General features: G+C 50.9%; 24 non-coding genes across 24 annotated transcripts; all 24 read left to right on the top strand.

The window, feature by feature from the left end:
• The first annotated feature begins 285 nt into the window (after positions 1–285).
• Trnaa-ugc (transfer RNA alanine (anticodon UGC)) lies at positions 286–358 on the top strand. Its single transcript has one exon. It is a non-coding gene; the product is annotated as a tRNA-Ala (tRNA).
• Positions 359–774: 416 nt separating this feature from the next.
• On the top strand, positions 775–847 carry Trnaa-agc (transfer RNA alanine (anticodon AGC)). The gene has a single exon. It is a non-coding gene; the product is annotated as a tRNA-Ala (tRNA).
• A 1,013-nt stretch (positions 848–1,860) lies between these two features.
• Positions 1,861–1,933, top strand: Trnaa-ugc (transfer RNA alanine (anticodon UGC)). Its single transcript has one exon. It is a non-coding gene; the product is annotated as a tRNA-Ala (tRNA).
• Positions 1,934–2,349: 416 nt separating this feature from the next.
• Trnaa-agc (transfer RNA alanine (anticodon AGC)) lies at positions 2,350–2,422 on the top strand. Its single transcript has one exon. It is a non-coding gene; the product is annotated as a tRNA-Ala (tRNA).
• Positions 2,423–3,435: 1,013 nt separating this feature from the next.
• Trnaa-ugc (transfer RNA alanine (anticodon UGC)) lies at positions 3,436–3,508 on the top strand. Its single transcript has one exon. It is a non-coding gene; the product is annotated as a tRNA-Ala (tRNA).
• A 416-nt stretch (positions 3,509–3,924) lies between these two features.
• Positions 3,925–3,997, top strand: Trnaa-agc (transfer RNA alanine (anticodon AGC)). Its single transcript has one exon. It is a non-coding gene; the product is annotated as a tRNA-Ala (tRNA).
• Positions 3,998–5,010: 1,013 nt separating this feature from the next.
• Positions 5,011–5,083, top strand: Trnaa-ugc (transfer RNA alanine (anticodon UGC)). The gene has a single exon. It is a non-coding gene; the product is annotated as a tRNA-Ala (tRNA).
• A 416-nt stretch (positions 5,084–5,499) lies between these two features.
• On the top strand, positions 5,500–5,572 carry Trnaa-agc (transfer RNA alanine (anticodon AGC)). The gene has a single exon. It is a non-coding gene; the product is annotated as a tRNA-Ala (tRNA).
• A 1,013-nt stretch (positions 5,573–6,585) lies between these two features.
• Trnaa-ugc (transfer RNA alanine (anticodon UGC)) lies at positions 6,586–6,658 on the top strand. The gene has a single exon. It is a non-coding gene; the product is annotated as a tRNA-Ala (tRNA).
• A 416-nt stretch (positions 6,659–7,074) lies between these two features.
• Positions 7,075–7,147, top strand: Trnaa-agc (transfer RNA alanine (anticodon AGC)). Its single transcript has one exon. It is a non-coding gene; the product is annotated as a tRNA-Ala (tRNA).
• A 1,013-nt stretch (positions 7,148–8,160) lies between these two features.
• Positions 8,161–8,233, top strand: Trnaa-ugc (transfer RNA alanine (anticodon UGC)). Its single transcript has one exon. It is a non-coding gene; the product is annotated as a tRNA-Ala (tRNA).
• Positions 8,234–8,649: 416 nt separating this feature from the next.
• On the top strand, positions 8,650–8,722 carry Trnaa-agc (transfer RNA alanine (anticodon AGC)). Its single transcript has one exon. It is a non-coding gene; the product is annotated as a tRNA-Ala (tRNA).
• Positions 8,723–9,724: 1,002 nt separating this feature from the next.
• On the top strand, positions 9,725–9,797 carry Trnaa-ugc (transfer RNA alanine (anticodon UGC)). The gene has a single exon. It is a non-coding gene; the product is annotated as a tRNA-Ala (tRNA).
• Positions 9,798–10,213: 416 nt separating this feature from the next.
• Positions 10,214–10,286, top strand: Trnaa-agc (transfer RNA alanine (anticodon AGC)). The gene has a single exon. It is a non-coding gene; the product is annotated as a tRNA-Ala (tRNA).
• Positions 10,287–11,299: 1,013 nt separating this feature from the next.
• On the top strand, positions 11,300–11,372 carry Trnaa-ugc (transfer RNA alanine (anticodon UGC)). Its single transcript has one exon. It is a non-coding gene; the product is annotated as a tRNA-Ala (tRNA).
• Positions 11,373–11,788: 416 nt separating this feature from the next.
• On the top strand, positions 11,789–11,861 carry Trnaa-agc (transfer RNA alanine (anticodon AGC)). The gene has a single exon. It is a non-coding gene; the product is annotated as a tRNA-Ala (tRNA).
• Positions 11,862–12,874: 1,013 nt separating this feature from the next.
• Positions 12,875–12,947, top strand: Trnaa-ugc (transfer RNA alanine (anticodon UGC)). Its single transcript has one exon. It is a non-coding gene; the product is annotated as a tRNA-Ala (tRNA).
• Positions 12,948–13,363: 416 nt separating this feature from the next.
• Trnaa-agc (transfer RNA alanine (anticodon AGC)) lies at positions 13,364–13,436 on the top strand. Its single transcript has one exon. It is a non-coding gene; the product is annotated as a tRNA-Ala (tRNA).
• A 940-nt stretch (positions 13,437–14,376) lies between these two features.
• On the top strand, positions 14,377–14,449 carry Trnaa-ugc (transfer RNA alanine (anticodon UGC)). The gene has a single exon. It is a non-coding gene; the product is annotated as a tRNA-Ala (tRNA).
• A 399-nt stretch (positions 14,450–14,848) lies between these two features.
• Positions 14,849–14,921, top strand: Trnaa-agc (transfer RNA alanine (anticodon AGC)). The gene has a single exon. It is a non-coding gene; the product is annotated as a tRNA-Ala (tRNA).
• A 1,002-nt stretch (positions 14,922–15,923) lies between these two features.
• On the top strand, positions 15,924–15,996 carry Trnaa-ugc (transfer RNA alanine (anticodon UGC)). The gene has a single exon. It is a non-coding gene; the product is annotated as a tRNA-Ala (tRNA).
• Positions 15,997–16,395: 399 nt separating this feature from the next.
• Trnaa-agc (transfer RNA alanine (anticodon AGC)) lies at positions 16,396–16,468 on the top strand. The gene has a single exon. It is a non-coding gene; the product is annotated as a tRNA-Ala (tRNA).
• A 1,002-nt stretch (positions 16,469–17,470) lies between these two features.
• On the top strand, positions 17,471–17,543 carry Trnaa-ugc (transfer RNA alanine (anticodon UGC)). The gene has a single exon. It is a non-coding gene; the product is annotated as a tRNA-Ala (tRNA).
• Positions 17,544–17,942: 399 nt separating this feature from the next.
• On the top strand, positions 17,943–18,015 carry Trnaa-agc (transfer RNA alanine (anticodon AGC)). Its single transcript has one exon. It is a non-coding gene; the product is annotated as a tRNA-Ala (tRNA).
• Positions 18,016–18,533: the final 518 nt, after the last annotated feature.

The following is an 18,533-nucleotide window of genomic DNA, read 5'->3' as shown; positions in this document are numbered from 1 at the left end:
GCACAATGGGGCTTCAGATGTGCTTGTTACCTCAGGTGCTGTGTGATTGTCGACATGGCTTGAAAACAGAGCAGCTTGTGACTGCCCCTTCAATTTAAGACGTTAAAAACGGACGGAATTTGCAGTCGTAATACCAGAGCATCGAAACTACTTGGAACTCTTGTGTATATGAACGCGTCCGCGCCTTTGTACTCTGTTCCCTTCAGCCCTGCAAACCAACCAACCATGGCGTCCGTGCACATAAGAGTAGTAAAGAATGGAGAAGAGCGCAGCATGGTTGTGCTTGGCGGCGTAGCTCAGTTGGTAGAGCGTTCGCTTTGCATGTGAACGGTCCCGGGTTGAAGCCCCGGCGCCTCCATGTTTTGTGGTCAGTGCGTGGTAAGTGTTGGTCGCGGCGAGCCTAAAGGCACGCAAGATGTTGCAAAGCCAGCGTCACAGACTCGTATACTGACGTAAGGAGAGCAAGACGTAAATGTGAGGACCGGCTGTTGTCGAGGTGTCATCGAGTGCAAATCTGCCTTAGGTAAAACGGCCTAACCTCAGTGAAGTCTAGAGAGTGAACAACACTTTCGTCTACCTCAGAGCGTTGGCCGAACGCTATTTTCGACGTCGTGCGTGCCACTTTGATTTTGGCCAACTACGATTCGATACAGAATGCAGGAAACCTGAAAGACACCCTCACAGACACATTGAGAGTAGTGTTTGTCTGCGGAATAATTGGAGTGCAAGGGTCTGTGCAATTGATATGGCTGTATGTAGCGCAGTTGGTCAGCAGGGGCCGTAGCTCAGATGGTAGAGCGCTCGCTTAGCATGCGAGAGGTACTGGGATCGATACCCAGCGCCTCCAGAATTTTTAACACACCAACATGCGCACACTGCCATGCAAGTGGAATAATTCACAGCCAGAAAATGTGTCAAGGCAGATACGAGCGAACGATTAGCAGCCACAATTGGCAAGCGTGCTGTAATGCGCAGGAAGTACCCTCCTCCCACCACTACACTTAATTTAGAAACAGTACACGTGTTCCCATAGGATTCTCAAACCTATGTCGGAAAGATCAGCCTTGCGCCGAATTCACAAAAATCCCACTGCACATTCCAATTCTTTACGTGCAGTCGGCTGCTACTGGTGTTGCTAGTTGTGACTGCTGATGACAGATGCCGTAGCAATCAATTCATGGAGTGAGTTGTATGTTTTGCGATACTCTGTCTCTGACAAGCAAGCAGAGGTGACATAGGCGCGAATACGGGAAGCTTGCAGCCCCTCGCTGCCTGCAGACACCGAGCAGCGACACTAGGTGGGCGGCCTAAGCCGTAGGCGAAATGTGCTCACTCGCTTGGGCGCGACGTCAAGCTCTAAATAAGGGTGTCACTAGCGTGAGCGTTGCGTGAGCGTCGTGTAAAGTCGGAAAAGTCGTCTGCATGGGTGAGTGCCATGTTTGGGGAGCGTTTCGTAGTTTGCGCAGTGCAATGGAGACGCGGAAACTTGTTGTGGCCCAGTCTTTTGCAGTTGGACGACAAGAGTGGTACACAGTAGTAAAGTGCGAGGCAGTGAGTTGGCATGAACAGTCGAGTGCACAATGGGGCTTCAGATGTGCTTGTTACCTCAGGTGCTGTGTGATTGTCGACATGGCTTGAAAACAGAGCAGCTTGTGACTGCCCCTTCAATTTAAGACGTTAAAAACGGACGGAATTTGCAGTCGTAATACCAGAGCATCGAAACTACTTGGAACTCTTGTGTATATGAACGCGTCCGCGCCTTTGTACTCTGTTCCCTTCAGCCCTGCAAACCAACCAACCATCGCGTCCGTGCACATAAGAGTAGTAAAGAATGGAGAAGAGCGCAGCATGGTTGTGCTTGGCGGCGTAGCTCAGTTGGTAGAGCGTTCGCTTTGCATGTGAACGGTCCCGGGTTGAAGCCCCGGCGCCTCCATGTTTTGTGGTCAGTGCGTGGTAAGTGTTGGTCGCGGCGAGCCTAAAGGCACGCAAGATGTTGCAAAGCCAGCGTCACAGACTCGTATACTGACGTAAGGAGAGCAAGACGTAAATGTGAGGACCGGCTGTTGTCGAGGTGTCATCGAGTGCAAATCTGCCTTAGGTAAAACGGCCTAACCTCAGTGAAGTCTAGAGAGTGAACAACACTTTCGTCTACCTCAGAGCGTTGGCCGAACGCTATTTTCGACGTCGTGCGTGCCACTTTGATTTTGGCCAACTACGATTCGATACAGAATGCAGGAAACCTGAAAGACACCCTCACAGACACATTGAGAGTAGTGTTTGTCTGCGGAATAATTGGAGTGCAAGGGTCTGTGCAATTGATATGGCTGTATGTAGCGCAGTTGGTCAGCAGGGGCCGTAGCTCAGATGGTAGAGCGCTCGCTTAGCATGCGAGAGGTACTGGGATCGATACCCAGCGCCTCCAGAATTTTTAACACACCAACATGCGCACACTGCCATGCAAGTGGAATAATTCACAGCCAGAAAATGTGTCAAGGCAGATACGAGCGAACGATTAGCAGCCACAATTGGCAAGCGTGCTGTAATGCGCAGGAAGTACCCTCCTCCCACCACTACACTTAATTTAGAAACAGTACACGTGTTCCCATAGGATTCTCAAACCTATGTCGGAAAGATCAGCCTTGCGCCGAATTCACAAAAATCCCACTGCACATTCCAATTCTTTACGTGCAGTCGGCTGCTACTGGTGTTGCTAGTTGTGACTGCTGATGACAGATGCCGTAGCAATCAATTCATGGAGTGAGTTGTATGTTTTGCGATACTCTGTCTCTGACAAGCAAGCAGAGGTGACATAGGCGCGAATACGGGAAGCTTGCAGCCCCTCGCTGCCTGCAGACACCGAGCAGCGACACTAGGTGGGCGGCCTAAGCCGTAGGCGAAATGTGCTCACTCGCTTGGGCGCGACGTCAAGCTCTAAATAAGGGTGTCACTAGCGTGAGCGTTGCGTGAGCGTCGTGTAAAGTCGGAAAAGTCGTCTGCATGGGTGAGTGCCATGTTTGGGGAGCGTTTCGTAGTTTGCGCAGTGCAATGGAGACGCGGAAACTTGTTGTGGCCCAGTCTTTTGCAGTTGGACGACAAGAGTGGTACACAGTAGTAAAGTGCGAGGCAGTGAGTTGGCATGAACAGTCGAGTGCACAATGGGGCTTCAGATGTGCTTGTTACCTCAGGTGCTGTGTGATTGTCGACATGGCTTGAAAACAGAGCAGCTTGTGACTGCCCCTTCAATTTAAGACGTTAAAAACGGACGGAATTTGCAGTCGTAATACCAGAGCATCGAAACTACTTGGAACTCTTGTGTATATGAACGCGTCCGCGCCTTTGTACTCTGTTCCCTTCAGCCCTGCAAACCAACCAACCATCGCGTCCGTGCACATAAGAGTAGTAAAGAATGGAGAAGAGCGCAGCATGGTTGTGCTTGGCGGCGTAGCTCAGTTGGTAGAGCGTTCGCTTTGCATGTGAACGGTCCCGGGTTGAAGCCCCGGCGCCTCCATGTTTTGTGGTCAGTGCGTGGTAAGTGTTGGTCGCGGCGAGCCTAAAGGCACGCAAGATGTTGCAAAGCCAGCGTCACAGACTCGTATACTGACGTAAGGAGAGCAAGACGTAAATGTGAGGACCGGCTGTTGTCGAGGTGTCATCGAGTGCAAATCTGCCTTAGGTAAAACGGCCTAACCTCAGTGAAGTCTAGAGAGTGAACAACACTTTCGTCTACCTCAGAGCGTTGGCCGAACGCTATTTTCGACGTCGTGCGTGCCACTTTGATTTTGGCCAACTACGATTCGATACAGAATGCAGGAAACCTGAAAGACACCCTCACAGACACATTGAGAGTAGTGTTTGTCTGCGGAATAATTGGAGTGCAAGGGTCTGTGCAATTGATATGGCTGTATGTAGCGCAGTTGGTCAGCAGGGGCCGTAGCTCAGATGGTAGAGCGCTCGCTTAGCATGCGAGAGGTACTGGGATCGATACCCAGCGCCTCCAGAATTTTTAACACACCAACATGCGCACACTGCCATGCAAGTGGAATAATTCACAGCCAGAAAATGTGTCAAGGCAGATACGAGCGAACGATTAGCAGCCACAATTGGCAAGCGTGCTGTAATGCGCAGGAAGTACCCTCCTCCCACCACTACACTTCATTTAGAAACAGTACACGTGTTCCCATAGGATTCTCAAACCTATGTCGGAAAGATCAGCCTTGCGCCGAATTCACAAAAATCCCACTGCACATTCCAATTCTTTACGTGCAGTCGGCTGCTACTGGTGTTGCTAGTTGTGACTGCTGATGACAGATGCCGTAGCAATCAATTCATGGAGTGAGTTGTATGTTTTGCGATACTCTGTCTCTGACAAGCAAGCAGAGGTGACATAGGCGCGAATACGGGAAGCTTGCAGCCCCTCGCTGCCTGCAGACACCGAGCAGCCACACTAGGTGGGCGGCCTAAGCCGTAGGCGAAATGTGCTCACTCGCTTGGGCGCGACGTCAAGCTCTAAATAAGGGTGTCACTAGCGTGAGCGTTGCGTGAGCGTCGTGTAAAGTCGGAAAAGTCGTCTGCATGGGTGAGTGCCATGTTTGGGGAGCGTTTCGTAGTTTGCGCAGTGCAATGGAGACGCGGAAACTTGTTGTGGCCCAGTCTTTTGCAGTTGGACGACAAGAGTGGTACACAGTAGTAAAGTGCGAGGCAGTGAGTTGGCATGAACAGTCGAGTGCACAATGGGGCTTCAGATGTGCTTGTTACCTCAGGTGCTGTGTGATTGTCGACATGGCTTGAAAACAGAGCAGCTTGTGACTGCCCCTTCAATTTAAGACGTTAAAAACGGACGGAATTTGCAGTCGTAATACCAGAGCATCGAAACTACTTGGAACTCTTGTGTATATGAACGCGTCCGCGCCTTTGTACTCTGTTCCCTTCAGCCCTGCAAACCAACCAACCATCGCGTCCGTGCACATAAGAGTAGTAAAGAATGGAGAAGAGCGCAGCATGGTTGTGCTTGGCGGCGTAGCTCAGTTGGTAGAGCGTTCGCTTTGCATGTGAACGGTCCCGGGTTGAAGCCCCGGCGCCTCCATGTTTTGTGGTCAGTGCGTGGTAAGTGTTGGTCGCGGCGAGCCTAAAGGCACGCAAGATGTTGCAAAGCCAGCGTCACAGACTCGTATACTGACGTAAGGAGAGCAAGACGTAAATGTGAGGACCGGCTGTTGTCGAGGTGTCATCGAGTGCAAATCTGCCTTAGGTAAAACGGCCTAACCTCAGTGAAGTCTAGAGAGTGAACAACACTTTCGTCTACCTCAGAGCGTTGGCCGAACGCTATTTTCGACGTCGTGCGTGCCACTTTGATTTTGGCCAACTACGATTCGATACAGAATGCAGGAAACCTGAAAGACACCCTCACAGACACATTGAGAGTAGTGTTTGTCTGCGGAATAATTGGAGTGCAAGGGTCTGTGCAATTGATATGGCTGTATGTAGCGCAGTTGGTCAGCAGGGGCCGTAGCTCAGATGGTAGAGCGCTCGCTTAGCATGCGAGAGGTACTGGGATCGATACCCAGCGCCTCCAGAATTTTTAACACACCAACATGCGCACACTGCCATGCAAGTGGAATAATTCACAGCCAGAAAATGTGTCAAGGCAGATACGAGCGAACGATTAGCAGCCACAATTGGCAAGCGTGCTGTAATGCGCAGGAAGTACCCTCCTCCCACCACTACACTTAATTTAGAAACAGTACACGTGTTCCCATAGGATTCTCAAACCTATGTCGGAAAGATCAGCCTTGCGCCGAATTCACAAAAATCCCACTGCACATTCCAATTCTTTACGTGCAGTCGGCTGCTACTGGTGTTGCTAGTTGTGACTGCTGATGACAGATGCCGTAGCAATCAATTCATGGAGTGAGTTGTATGTTTTGCGATACTCTGTCTCTGACAAGCAAGCAGAGGTGACATAGGCGCGAATACGGGAAGCTTGCAGCCCCTCGCTGCCTGCAGACACCGAGCAGCCACACTAGGTGGGCGGCCTAAGCCGTAGGCGAAATGTGCTCACTCGCTTGGGCGCGAAGTCAAGCTCTAAATAAGGCTGTCACTGGCGTGAGCGTTGCGTGAGCGTCGTGTAAAGTCGGAAAAGTCGTCTGCATGGGTGAGTGCCATGTTTGGGGAGCGTTTCGTAGTTTGCGCAGTGCAATGGAGACGCGGAAACTTGTTGTGGCCCAGTCTTTTGCAGTTGGACGACAAGAGTGGTACACAGTAGTAAAGTGCGAGGCAGTGAGTTGGCATGAACAGTCGAGTGCACAATGGGGCTTCAGATGTGCTTGTTACCTCAGGTGCTGTGTGATTGTCGACATGGCTTGAAAACAGAGCAGCTTGTGACTGCCCCTTCAATTTAAGACGTTAAAAACGGACGGAATTTGCAGTCGTAATACCAGAGCATCGAAACTACTTGGAACTCTTGTGTATATGAACGCGTCCGCGCCTTTGTACTCTGTTCCCTTCAGCCCTGCAAACCAACCAACCATCGCGTCCGTGCACATAAGAGTAGTAAAGAATGGAGAAGAGCGCAGCATGGTTGTGCTTGGCGGCGTAGCTCAGTTGGTAGAGCGTTCGCTTTGCATGTGAACGGTCCCGGGTTGAAGCCCCGGCGCCTCCATGTTTTGTGGTCAGTGCGTGGTAAGTGTTGGTCGCGGCGAGCCTAAAGGCACGCAAGATGTTGCAAAGCCAGCGTCACAGACTCGTATACTGACGTAAGGAGAGCAAGACGTAAATGTGAGGACCGGCTGTTGTCGAGGTGTCATCGAGTGCAAATCTGCCTTAGGTAAAACGGCCTAACCTCAGTGAAGTCTAGAGAGTGAACAACACTTTCGTCTACCTCAGAGCGTTGGCCGAACGCTATTTTCGACGTCGTGCGTGCCACTTTGATTTTGGCCAACTACGATTCGATACAGAATGCAGGAAACCTGAAAGACACCCTCACAGACACATTGAGAGTAGTGTTTGTCTGCGGAATAATTGGAGTGCAAGGGTCTGTGCAATTGATATGGCTGTATGTAGCGCAGTTGGTCAGCAGGGGCCGTAGCTCAGATGGTAGAGCGCTCGCTTAGCATGCGAGAGGTACTGGGATCGATACCCAGCGCCTCCAGAATTTTTAACACACCAACATGCGCACACTGCCATGCAAGTGGAATAATTCACAGCCAGAAAATGTGTCAAGGCAGATACGAGCGAACGATTAGCAGCCACAATTGGCAAGCGTGCTGTAATGCGCAGGAAGTACCCTCCTCCCACCACTACACTTAATTTAGAAACAGTACACGTGTTCCCATAGGATTCTCAAACCTATGTCGGAAAGATCAGCCTTGCGCCGAATTCACAAAAATCCCACTGCACATTCCAATTCTTTACGTGCAGTCGGCTGCTACTGGTGTTGCTAGTTGTGACTGCTGATGACAGATGCCGTAGCAATCAATTCATGGAGTGAGTTGTATGTTTTGCGATACTCTGTCTCTGACAAGCAAGCAGAGGTGACATAGGCGCGAATACGGGAAGCTTGCAGCCCCTCGCTGCCTGCAGACACCGAGCAGCCACACTAGGTGGGCGGCCTAAGCCGTAGGCGAAATGTGCTCACTCGCTTGGGCGCGAAGTCAAGCTCTAAATAAGGCTGTCACTGGCGTGAGCGTTGCGTGAGCGTCGTGTAAAGTCGGAAAAGTCGTCTGCATGGGTGAGTGCCATGTTTGGGGAGCGTTTCGTAGTTTGCGCAGTGCAATGGAGACGCGGAAACTTGTTGTGGCCCAGTCTTTTGCAGTTGGACGACAAGAGTGGTACACAGTAGTAAAGTGCGAGGCAGTGAGTTGGCATGAACAGTCGAGTGCACAATGGGGCTTCAGATGTGCTTGTTACCTCAGGTGCTGTGTGATTGTCGACATGGCTTGAAAACAGAGCAGCTTGTGACTGCCCCTTCAATTTAAGACGTTAAAAACGGACGGAATTTGCAGTCGTAATACCAGAGCATCGAAACTACTTGGAACTCTTGTGTATATGAACGCGTCCGCGCCTTTGTACTCTGTTCCCTTCAGCCCTGCAAACCAACCAACCATCGCGTCCGTGCACATAAGAGTAGTAAAGAATGGAGAAGAGCGCAGCATGGTTGTGCTTGGCGGCGTAGCTCAGTTGGTAGAGCGTTCGCTTTGCATGTGAACGGTCCCGGGTTGAAGCCCCGGCGCCTCCATGTTTTGTGGTCAGTGCGTGGTAAGTGTTGGTCGCGGCGAGCCTAAAGGCACGCAAGATGTTGCAAAGCCAGCGTCACAGACTCGTATACTGACGTAAGGAGAGCAAGACGTAAATGTGAGGACCGGCTGTTGTCGAGGTGTCATCGAGTGCAAATCTGCCTTAGGTAAAACGGCCTAACCTCAGTGAAGTCTAGAGAGTGAACAACACTTTCGTCTACCTCAGAGCGTTGGCCGAACGCTATTTTCGACGTCGTGCGTGCCACTTTGATTTTGGCCAACTACGATTCGATACAGAATGCAGGAAACCTGAAAGACACCCTCACAGACACATTGAGAGTAGTGTTTGTCTGCGGAATAATTGGAGTGCAAGGGTCTGTGCAATTGATATGGCTGTATGTAGCGCAGTTGGTCAGCAGGGGCCGTAGCTCAGATGGTAGAGCGCTCGCTTAGCATGCGAGAGGTACTGGGATCGATACCCAGCGCCTCCAGAATTTTTAACACACCAACATGCGCACACTGCCATGCAAGTGGAATAATTCACAGCCAGAAAATGTGTCAAGGCAGATACGAGCGAACGATTAGCAGCCACAATTGGCAAGCGTGCTGTAATGCGCAGGAAGTACCCTCCTCCCACCACTACACTTAATTTAGAAACAGTACACGTGTTCCCATAGGATTCTCAAACCTATGTCGGAAAGATCAGCCTTGCGCCGAATTCACAAAAATCCCACTGCACATTCCAATTCTTTACGTGCAGTCGGCTGCTACTGGTGTTGCTAGTTGTGACTGCTGATGACAGATGCCGTAGCAATCAATTCATGGAGTGAGTTGTATGTTTTGCGATACTCTGTCTCTGACAAGCAAGCAGAGGTGACATAGGCGCGAATACGGGAAGCTTGCAGCCCCTCGCTGCCTGCAGACACCGAGCAGCCACACTAGGTGGGCGGCCTAAGCCGTAGGCGAAATGTGCTCACTCGCTTGGGCGCGACGTCAAGCTCTAAATAAGGGTGTCACTAGCGTGAGCGTTGCGTAAAGTCGGAAAAGTCGTCTGCATGGGTGAGTGCCATGTTTGGGGAGCGTTTCGTAGTTTGCGCAGTGCAATGGAGACGCGGAAACTTGTTGTGGCCCAGTCTTTTGCAGTTGGACGACAAGAGTGGTACACAGTAGTAAAGTGCGAGGCAGTGAGTTGGCATGAACAGTCGAGTGCACAATGGGGCTTCAGATGTGCTTGTTACCTCAGGTGCTGTGTGATTGTCGACATGGCTTGAAAACAGAGCAGCTTGTGACTGCCCCTTCAATTTAAGACGTTAAAAACGGACGGAATTTGCAGTCGTAATACCAGAGCATCGAAACTACTTGGAACTCTTGTGTATATGAACGCGTCCGCGCCTTTGTACTCTGTTCCCTTCAGCCCTGCAAACCAACCAACCATCGCGTCCGTGCACATAAGAGTAGTAAAGAATGGAGAAGAGCGCAGCATGGTTGTGCTTGGCGGCGTAGCTCAGTTGGTAGAGCGTTCGCTTTGCATGTGAACGGTCCCGGGTTGAAGCCCCGGCGCCTCCATGTTTTGTGGTCAGTGCGTGGTAAGTGTTGGTCGCGGCGAGCCTAAAGGCACGCAAGATGTTGCAAAGCCAGCGTCACAGACTCGTATACTGACGTAAGGAGAGCAAGACGTAAATGTGAGGACCGGCTGTTGTCGAGGTGTCATCGAGTGCAAATCTGCCTTAGGTAAAACGGCCTAACCTCAGTGAAGTCTAGAGAGTGAACAACACTTTCGTCTACCTCAGAGCGTTGGCCGAACGCTATTTTCGACGTCGTGCGTGCCACTTTGATTTTGGCCAACTACGATTCGATACAGAATGCAGGAAACCTGAAAGACACCCTCACAGACACATTGAGAGTAGTGTTTGTCTGCGGAATAATTGGAGTGCAAGGGTCTGTGCAATTGATATGGCTGTATGTAGCGCAGTTGGTCAGCAGGGGCCGTAGCTCAGATGGTAGAGCGCTCGCTTAGCATGCGAGAGGTACTGGGATCGATACCCAGCGCCTCCAGAATTTTTAACACACCAACATGCGCACACTGCCATGCAAGTGGAATAATTCACAGCCAGAAAATGTGTCAAGGCAGATACGAGCGAACGATTAGCAGCCACAATTGGCAAGCGTGCTGTAATGCGCAGGAAGTACCCTCCTCCCACCACTACACTTAATTTAGAAACAGTACACGTGTTCCCATAGGATTCTCAAACCTATGTCGGAAAGATCAGCCTTGCGCCGAATTCACAAAAATCCCACTGCACATTCCAATTCTTTACGTGCAGTCGGCTGCTACTGGTGTTGCTAGTTGTGACTGCTGATGACAGATGCCGTAGCAATCAATTCATGGAGTGAGTTGTATGTTTTGCGATACTCTGTCTCTGACAAGCAAGCAGAGGTGACATAGGCGCGAATACGGGAAGCTTGCAGCCCCTCGCTGCCTGCAGACACCGAGCAGCCACACTAGGTGGGCGGCCTAAGCCGTAGGCGAAATGTGCTCACTCGCTTGGGCGCGAAGTCAAGCTCTAAATAAGGCTGTCACTGGCGTGAGCGTTGCGTGAGCGTCGTGTAAAGTCGGAAAAGTCGTCTGCATGGGTGAGTGCCATGTTTGGGGAGCGTTTCGTAGTTTGCGCAGTGCAATGGAGACGCGGAAACTTGTTGTGGCCCAGTCTTTTGCAGTTGGACGACAAGAGTGGTACACAGTAGTAAAGTGCGAGGCAGTGAGTTGGCATGAACAGTCGAGTGCACAATGGGGCTTCAGATGTGCTTGTTACCTCAGGTGCTGTGTGATTGTCGACATGGCTTGAAAACAGAGCAGCTTGTGACTGCCCCTTCAATTTAAGACGTTAAAAACGGACGGAATTTGCAGTCGTAATACCAGAGCATCGAAACTACTTGGAACTCTTGTGTATATGAACGCGTCCGCGCCTTTGTACTCTGTTCCCTTCAGCCCTGCAAACCAACCAACCATCGCGTCCGTGCACATAAGAGTAGTAAAGAATGGAGAAGAGCGCAGCATGGTTGTGCTTGGCGGCGTAGCTCAGTTGGTAGAGCGTTCGCTTTGCATGTGAACGGTCCCGGGTTGAAGCCCCGGCGCCTCCATGTTTTGTGGTCAGTGCGTGGTAAGTGTTGGTCGCGGCGAGCCTAAAGGCACGCAAGATGTTGCAAAGCCAGCGTCACAGACTCGTATACTGACGTAAGGAGAGCAAGACGTAAATGTGAGGACCGGCTGTTGTCGAGGTGTCATCGAGTGCAAATCTGCCTTAGGTAAAACGGCCTAACCTCAGTGAAGTCTAGAGAGTGAACAACACTTTCGTCTACCTCAGAGCGTTGGCCGAACGCTATTTTCGACGTCGTGCGTGCCACTTTGATTTTGGCCAACTACGATTCGATACAGAATGCAGGAAACCTGAAAGACACCCTCACAGACACATTGAGAGTAGTGTTTGTCTGCGGAATAATTGGAGTGCAAGGGTCTGTGCAATTGATATGGCTGTATGTAGCGCAGTTGGTCAGCAGGGGCCGTAGCTCAGATGGTAGAGCGCTCGCTTAGCATGCGAGAGGTACTGGGATCGATACCCAGCGCCTCCAGAATTTTTAACACACCAACATGCGCACACTGCCATGCAAGTGGAATAATTCACAGCCAGAAAATGTGTCAAGGCAGATACGAGCGAACGATTAGCAGCCACAATTGGCAAGCGTGCTGTAATGCGCAGGAAGTACCCTCCTCCCACCACTACACTTAATTTAGAAACAGTACACGTGTTCCCATAGGATTCTCAAACCTATGTCGGAAAGATCAGCCTTGCGCCGAATTCACAAAAATCCCACTGCACATTCCAATTCTTTACGTGCAGTCGGCTGCTACTGGTGTTGCTAGTTGTGACTGCTGATGACAGATGCCGTAGCAATCAATTCATGGAGTGAGTTGTATGTTTTGCGATACTCTGTCTCTGACAAGCAAGCAGAGGTGACATAGGCGCGAATACGGGAAGCTTGCAGCCCCTCGCTGCCTGCAGACACCGAGCAGCCACACTAGGTGGGCGGCCTAAGCCGTAGGCGAAATGTGCTCACTCGCTTGGGCGCGAAGTCAAGCTCTAAATAAGGCTGTCACTGGCGTGAGCGTTGCGTGAGCGTCGTGTAAAGTCGGAAAAGTCGTCTGCATGGGTGAGTGCCATGTTTGGGGAGCGTTTCGTAGTTTGCGCAGTGCAATGGAGACGCGGAAACTTGTTGTGGCCCAGTCTTTTGCAGTTGGACGACAAGAGTGGTACACAGTAGTAAAGTGCGAGGCAGTGAGTTGGCATGAACAGTCGAGTGCACAATGGGGCTTCAGATGTGCTTGTTACCTCAGGTGCTGTGTGATTGTCGACATGGCTTGAAAACAGAGCAGCTTGTGACTGCCCCTTCAATTTAAGACGTTAAAAACGGACGGAATTTGCAGTCGTAATACCAGAGCATCGAAACTACTTGGAACTCTTGTGTATATGAACGCGTCCGCGCCTTTGTACTCTGTTCCCTTCAGCCCTGCAAACCAACCAACCATCGCGTCCGTGCACATAAGAGTAGTAAAGAATGGAGAAGAGCGCAGCATGGTTGTGCTTGGCGGCGTAGCTCAGTTGGTAGAGCGTTCGCTTTGCATGTGAACGGTCCCGGGTTGAAGCCCCGGCGCCTCCATGTTTTGTGGTCAGTGCGTGGTAAGTGTTGGTCGCGGCGAGCCTAAAGGCACGCAAGATGTTGCAAAGCCAGCGTCACAGACTCGTATACTGACGTAAGGAGAGCAAGACGTAAATGTGAGGACCGGCTGTTGTCGAGGTGTCATCGAGTGCAAATCTGCCTTAGGTAAAACGGCCTAACCTCAGTGAAGTCTAGAGAGTGAACAACACTTTCGTCTACCTCAGAGCGTTGGCCGAACGCTATTTTCGACGTCGTGCGTGCCACTTTGATTTTGGCCAACTACGATTCGATACAGAATGCAGGAAACCTGAAAGACACCCTCACAGACACATTGAGAGTAGTGTTTGTCTGCGGAATAATTGGAGTGCAAGGGTCTGTGCAATTGATATGGCTGTATGTAGCGCAGTTGGTCAGCAGGGGCCGTAGCTCAGATGGTAGAGCGCTCGCTTAGCATGCGAGAGGTACTGGGATCGATACCCAGCGCCTCCAGAATTTTTAACACACCAACATGCGCACACTGCCATGCAAGTGGAATAATTCACAGCCAGAAAATGTGTCAAGGCAGATACGAGCGAACGATTAGCAGCCACAATTGGCAAGCGTGCTGTAATGCGCAGGAAGTACCCTCCTCCCACCACTACACTTAATTTAGAAACAGTACACGTGTTCCCATAGGATTCTCAAACCTATGTCGGAAAGATCAGCCTTGCGCCGAATTCACAAAAATGCTGATGACAGATGCCGTAGCAATCAATTCATGGAGTGAGTTGTATGTTTTGCGATACTCTGTCTCTGACAAGCAAGCAGAGGTGACATAGGCGCGAATACGGGAAGCTTGCAGCCCCTCGCTGCCTGCAGACACCGAGCAGCCACACTAGGTGGGCGGCCTAAGCCGTAGGCGAAATGTGCTCACTCGCTTGGGCGCGACGTCAAGCTCTAAATAAGGCTGTCACTAGCGTGAGCGTCGTGTAAAGTCGGAAAAGTCGTCTGCATGGGTGAGTGCCATGTTTGGGGAGCGTTTCGTAGTTTGCGCAGTGCAATGGAGACGCGGAAACTTGTTGTGGCCCAGTCTTTTGCAGTTGGACGACAAGAGTGGTACACAGTAGTTAAGTGCGAGGCAGTGAGTTGGCATGAACAGTCGAGTGCACAATGGGGCTTCAGATGTGCTTGTTACCTCAGGTGCTGTGTGATTGTCGACATGGAGTGAAAACAGAGCAACTTGTGACTGCCCCTTCAATTTAAGACGTTAAAAACGGACGGAATTTGCAGTCGTAATACCAGAGCATCGAAACTACTTGGAACTCTTGTGTATATGAACGCGTCCGCGCCTTTGTACTCTGTTCCCTTCAGCCCTGCAAACCAACCAACCATCGTGTCCGTGCACATAAGAGTAGTAAAGAATGGAGAACAGCGCAGCTTGGTTGTGCTTGGGGGCGTAGCTCAGTTGGTAGAGCGTTCGCTTTGCATGTGAAAGGTCCCGGGTTCAAGCCCCGGCGCCTCCATGTTTTGTGGTCAGTGCGTGGTAAGTGTTGGTCGCGGCGAGCCTAAAGGCACGCAAGATGTTGCAAAGCCAGCGTCACAGACTCGTATACTGACGTAAGGAGAGCAAGACGTAAATGTGAGGACCGGCTGTTGTCGAGGTGTCATCGAGTGCAAATCTGCCTTGGGTAAAACGGCCTAACCTCAGTGAAGTCTAGAGAGTGAACAACACTTTCGTCTACCTCAGAGCGTTGGCCGAACGCGTGCCACTTTGATTTTGGCCAACTACGATTCGATACAGAATGCAGGAAACCTGAAAGACACCCTCACAGACACATTGAGAGTAGTGTTTGTCTGCGGAATAATTGGAGTGCAAGGGTCTGTGCAATTGATATGGCTGTATGTAGCGCAGTTCGTCAGCAGGGGGCGTAGCTCAGATGGTAGAGCGCTCGCTTAGCATGCGAGAGGTACTGGGATCGATACCCAGCGCCTCCAGAATTTTTAACACACCAACATGCGCACACTGCCATGCAAGTGGAATAATTCACAGCCAGAAATTGTGTCAAGGCAGATACGAGCGAACGATTAGCAGCCACAATTGGCAAGCGTGCTGTAATGCGCAGGAAGTACCCTCCTCCCACCACTACACTTAATTTAGAAACAGTACACGTGTTCCCATAAGATTCTCAAACCTATGTCGGAAAGATGAGCCTTGCGCCGAATTCACAAAAATCCCACTGCACATTCCAATTCTTTACGTGCAGTCGGCTGCTACTGGTGTTGCTAGTTGTGACTGCTGATGACAGATGCCGTAGCAATCAATTCATGGAGTGAGTTGTATGTTTTGCGATACTCTGTCTCTGACAAGCAAGCAGAGGTGACATAGGCGCGAATACGGGAAGCTTGCAGCCCCTCGCTGCCTGCAGACACCGAGCAGCCACACTAGGTGGGCGGCCTAAGCCGTAGGCGAAATGTGCTCACTCGCTTGGGCGCGACGTCAAGCTCTAAATAAGGCTGTCACTAGCGTGAGCGTCGTGTAAAGTCGGAAAAGTCGTCTGCATGGGTGAGTGCCATGTTTGGGGAGCGTTTCGTAGTTTGCGCAGTGCAATGGAGACGCGGAAACTTGTTGTGGCCCAGTCTTTTGCAGTTGGACGACAAGAGTGGTACACAGTAGTTAAGTGCGAGGCAGTGAGTTGGCATGAACAGTCGAGTGCACAATGGGGCTTCAGATGTGCTTGTTACCTCAGGTGCTGTGTGATTGTCGACATGGAGTGAAAACAGAGCAACTTGTGACTGCCCCTTCAATTTAAGACGTTAAAAACGGACGGAATTTGCAGTCGTAATACCAGAGCATCGAAACTACTTGGAACTCTTGTGTATATGAACGCGTCCGCGCCTTTGTACTCTGTTCCCTTCAGCCCTGCAAACCAACCAACCATCGTGTCCGTGCACATAAGAGTAGTAAAGAATGGAGAACAGCGCAGCTTGGTTGTGCTTGGGGGCGTAGCTCAGTTGGTAGAGCGTTCGCTTTGCATGTGAAAGGTCCCGGGTTCAAGCCCCGGCGCCTCCATGTTTTGTGGTCAGTGCGTGGTAAGTGTTGGTCGCGGCGAGCCTAAAGGCACGCAAGATGTTGCAAAGCCAGCGTCACAGACTCGTATACTGACGTAAGGAGAGCAAGACGTAAATGTGAGGACCGGCTGTTGTCGAGGTGTCATCGAGTGCAAATCTGCCTTGGGTAAAACGGCCTAACCTCAGTGAAGTCTAGAGAGTGAACAACACTTTCGTCTACCTCAGAGCGTTGGCCGAACGCGTGCCACTTTGATTTTGGCCAACTACGATTCGATACAGAATGCAGGAAACCTGAAAGACACCCTCACAGACACATTGAGAGTAGTGTTTGTCTGCGGAATAATTGGAGTGCAAGGGTCTGTGCAATTGATATGGCTGTATGTAGCGCAGTTCGTCAGCAGGGGGCATAGCTCAGATGGTAGAGCGCTCGCTTAGCATGCGAGAGGTACTGGGATCGATACCCAGCGCCTCCAGAATTTTTAACACACCAACATGCGCACACTGCCATGCAAGTGGAATAATTCACAGCCAGAAAATGTGTCAAGGCAGATACGAGCGAACGATTAGCAGCCACAATTGGCAAGCGTGCTGTAATGCGCAGGAAGTACCCTCCTCCCACCACTACACTTAATTTAGAAACAGTACACGTGTTCCCATAAGATTCTCAAACCTATGTCGGAAAGATGAGCCTTGCGCCGAATTCACAAAAATCCCACTGCACATTCCAATTCTTTACGTGCAGTCGGCTGCTACTGGTGTTGCTAGTTGTGACTGCTGATGACAGATGCCGTAGCAATCAATTCATGGAGTGAGTTGTATGTTTTGCGATACTCTGTCTCTGACAAGCAAGCAGAGGTGACATAGGCGCGAATACGGGAAGCTTGCAGCCCCTCGCTGCCTGCAGACACCGAGCAGCCACACTAGGTGGGCGGCCTAAGCCGTAGGCGAAATGTGCTCACTCGCTTGGGCGCGACGTCAAGCTCTAAATAAGGCTGTCACTAGCGTGAGCGTCGTGTAAAGTCGGAAAAGTCGTCTGCATGGGTGAGTGCCATGTTTGGGGAGCGTTTCGTAGTTTGCGCAGTGCAATGGAGACGCGGAAACTTGTTGTGGCCCAGTCTTTTGCAGTTGGACGACAAGAGTGGTACACAGTAGTTAAGTGCGAGGCAGTGAGTTGGCATGAACAGTCGAGTGCACAATGGGGCTTCAGATGTGCTTGTTACCTCAGGTGCTGTGTGATTGTCGACATGGAGTGAAAACAGAGCAACTTGTGACTGCCCCTTCAATTTAAGACGTTAAAAACGGACGGAATTTGCAGTCGTAATACCAGAGCATCGAAACTACTTGGAACTCTTGTGTATATGAACGCGTCCGCGCCTTTGTACTCTGTTCCCTTCAGCCCTGCAAACCAACCAACCATCGTGTCCGTGCACATAAGAGTAGTAAAGAATGGAGAACAGCGCAGCTTGGTTGTGCTTGGGGGCGTAGCTCAGTTGGTAGAGCGTTCGCTTTGCATGTGAAAGGTCCCGGGTTCAAGCCCCGGCGCCTCCATGTTTTGTGGTCAGTGCGTGGTAAGTGTTGGTCGCGGCGAGCCTAAAGGCACGCAAGATGTTGCAAAGCCAGCGTCACAGACTCGTATACTGACGTAAGGAGAGCAAGACGTAAATGTGAGGACCGGCTGTTGTCGAGGTGTCATCGAGTGCAAATCTGCCTTGGGTAAAACGGCCTAACCTCAGTGAAGTCTAGAGAGTGAACAACACTTTCGTCTACCTCAGAGCGTTGGCCGAACGCGTGCCACTTTGATTTTGGCCAACTACGATTCGATACAGAATGCAGGAAACCTGAAAGACACCCTCACAGACACATTGAGAGTAGTGTTTGTCTGCGGAATAATTGGAGTGCAAGGGTCTGTGCAATTGATATGGCTGTATGTAGCGCAGTTCGTCAGCAGGGGGCATAGCTCAGATGGTAGAGCGCTCGCTTAGCATGCGAGAGGTACTGGGATCGATACCCAGCGCCTCCAGAATTTTTAACACACCAACATGCGCACACTGCCATGCAAGTGGAATAATTCACAGCCAGAAAATGTGTCAAGGCAGATACGAGCGAACGATTAGCAGCCACAATTGGCAAGCGTGCTGTAATGCGCAGGAAGTACCCTCCTCCCACCACTACACTTAATTTAGAAACAGTACACGTGTTCCCATAAGATTCTCAAACCTATGTCGGAAAGATGAGCCTTGCGCCGAATTCACAAAAATCCCACTGCACATTCCAATTCTTTACGTGCAGTCGGCTGCTACTGGTGTTGCTAGTTGTGACTGCTGATGACAGATGCCGTAGCAATCAATTCATGGAGTGAGTTGTATGTTTTGCGATACTCTGTCTCTGACAAGCAAGCAGAGGTGACATAGGCGCGAATACGGGAAGCTTGCAGCCCCTCGCTGCCTGCAGACACCGAGCAGCCACACTAGGTGGGCGGCCTAAGCCGTAGGCGAAATGTGCTCACTCGCTTGGGCGCGACGTCAAGCTCTAAATAAG

The sequence above is a fragment of the Schistocerca serialis genome, unplaced genomic scaffold, assembly GCF_023864345.2.
Source record: "Schistocerca serialis cubense isolate TAMUIC-IGC-003099 unplaced genomic scaffold, iqSchSeri2.2 HiC_scaffold_1426, whole genome shotgun sequence".
Lineage (NCBI taxonomy): Eukaryota > Metazoa > Arthropoda > Insecta > Orthoptera > Acrididae > Schistocerca > Schistocerca serialis.
Note: the sequence above shows the minus strand (reverse complement) of the source record. Positions and strands in the feature narration are given on the sequence as shown.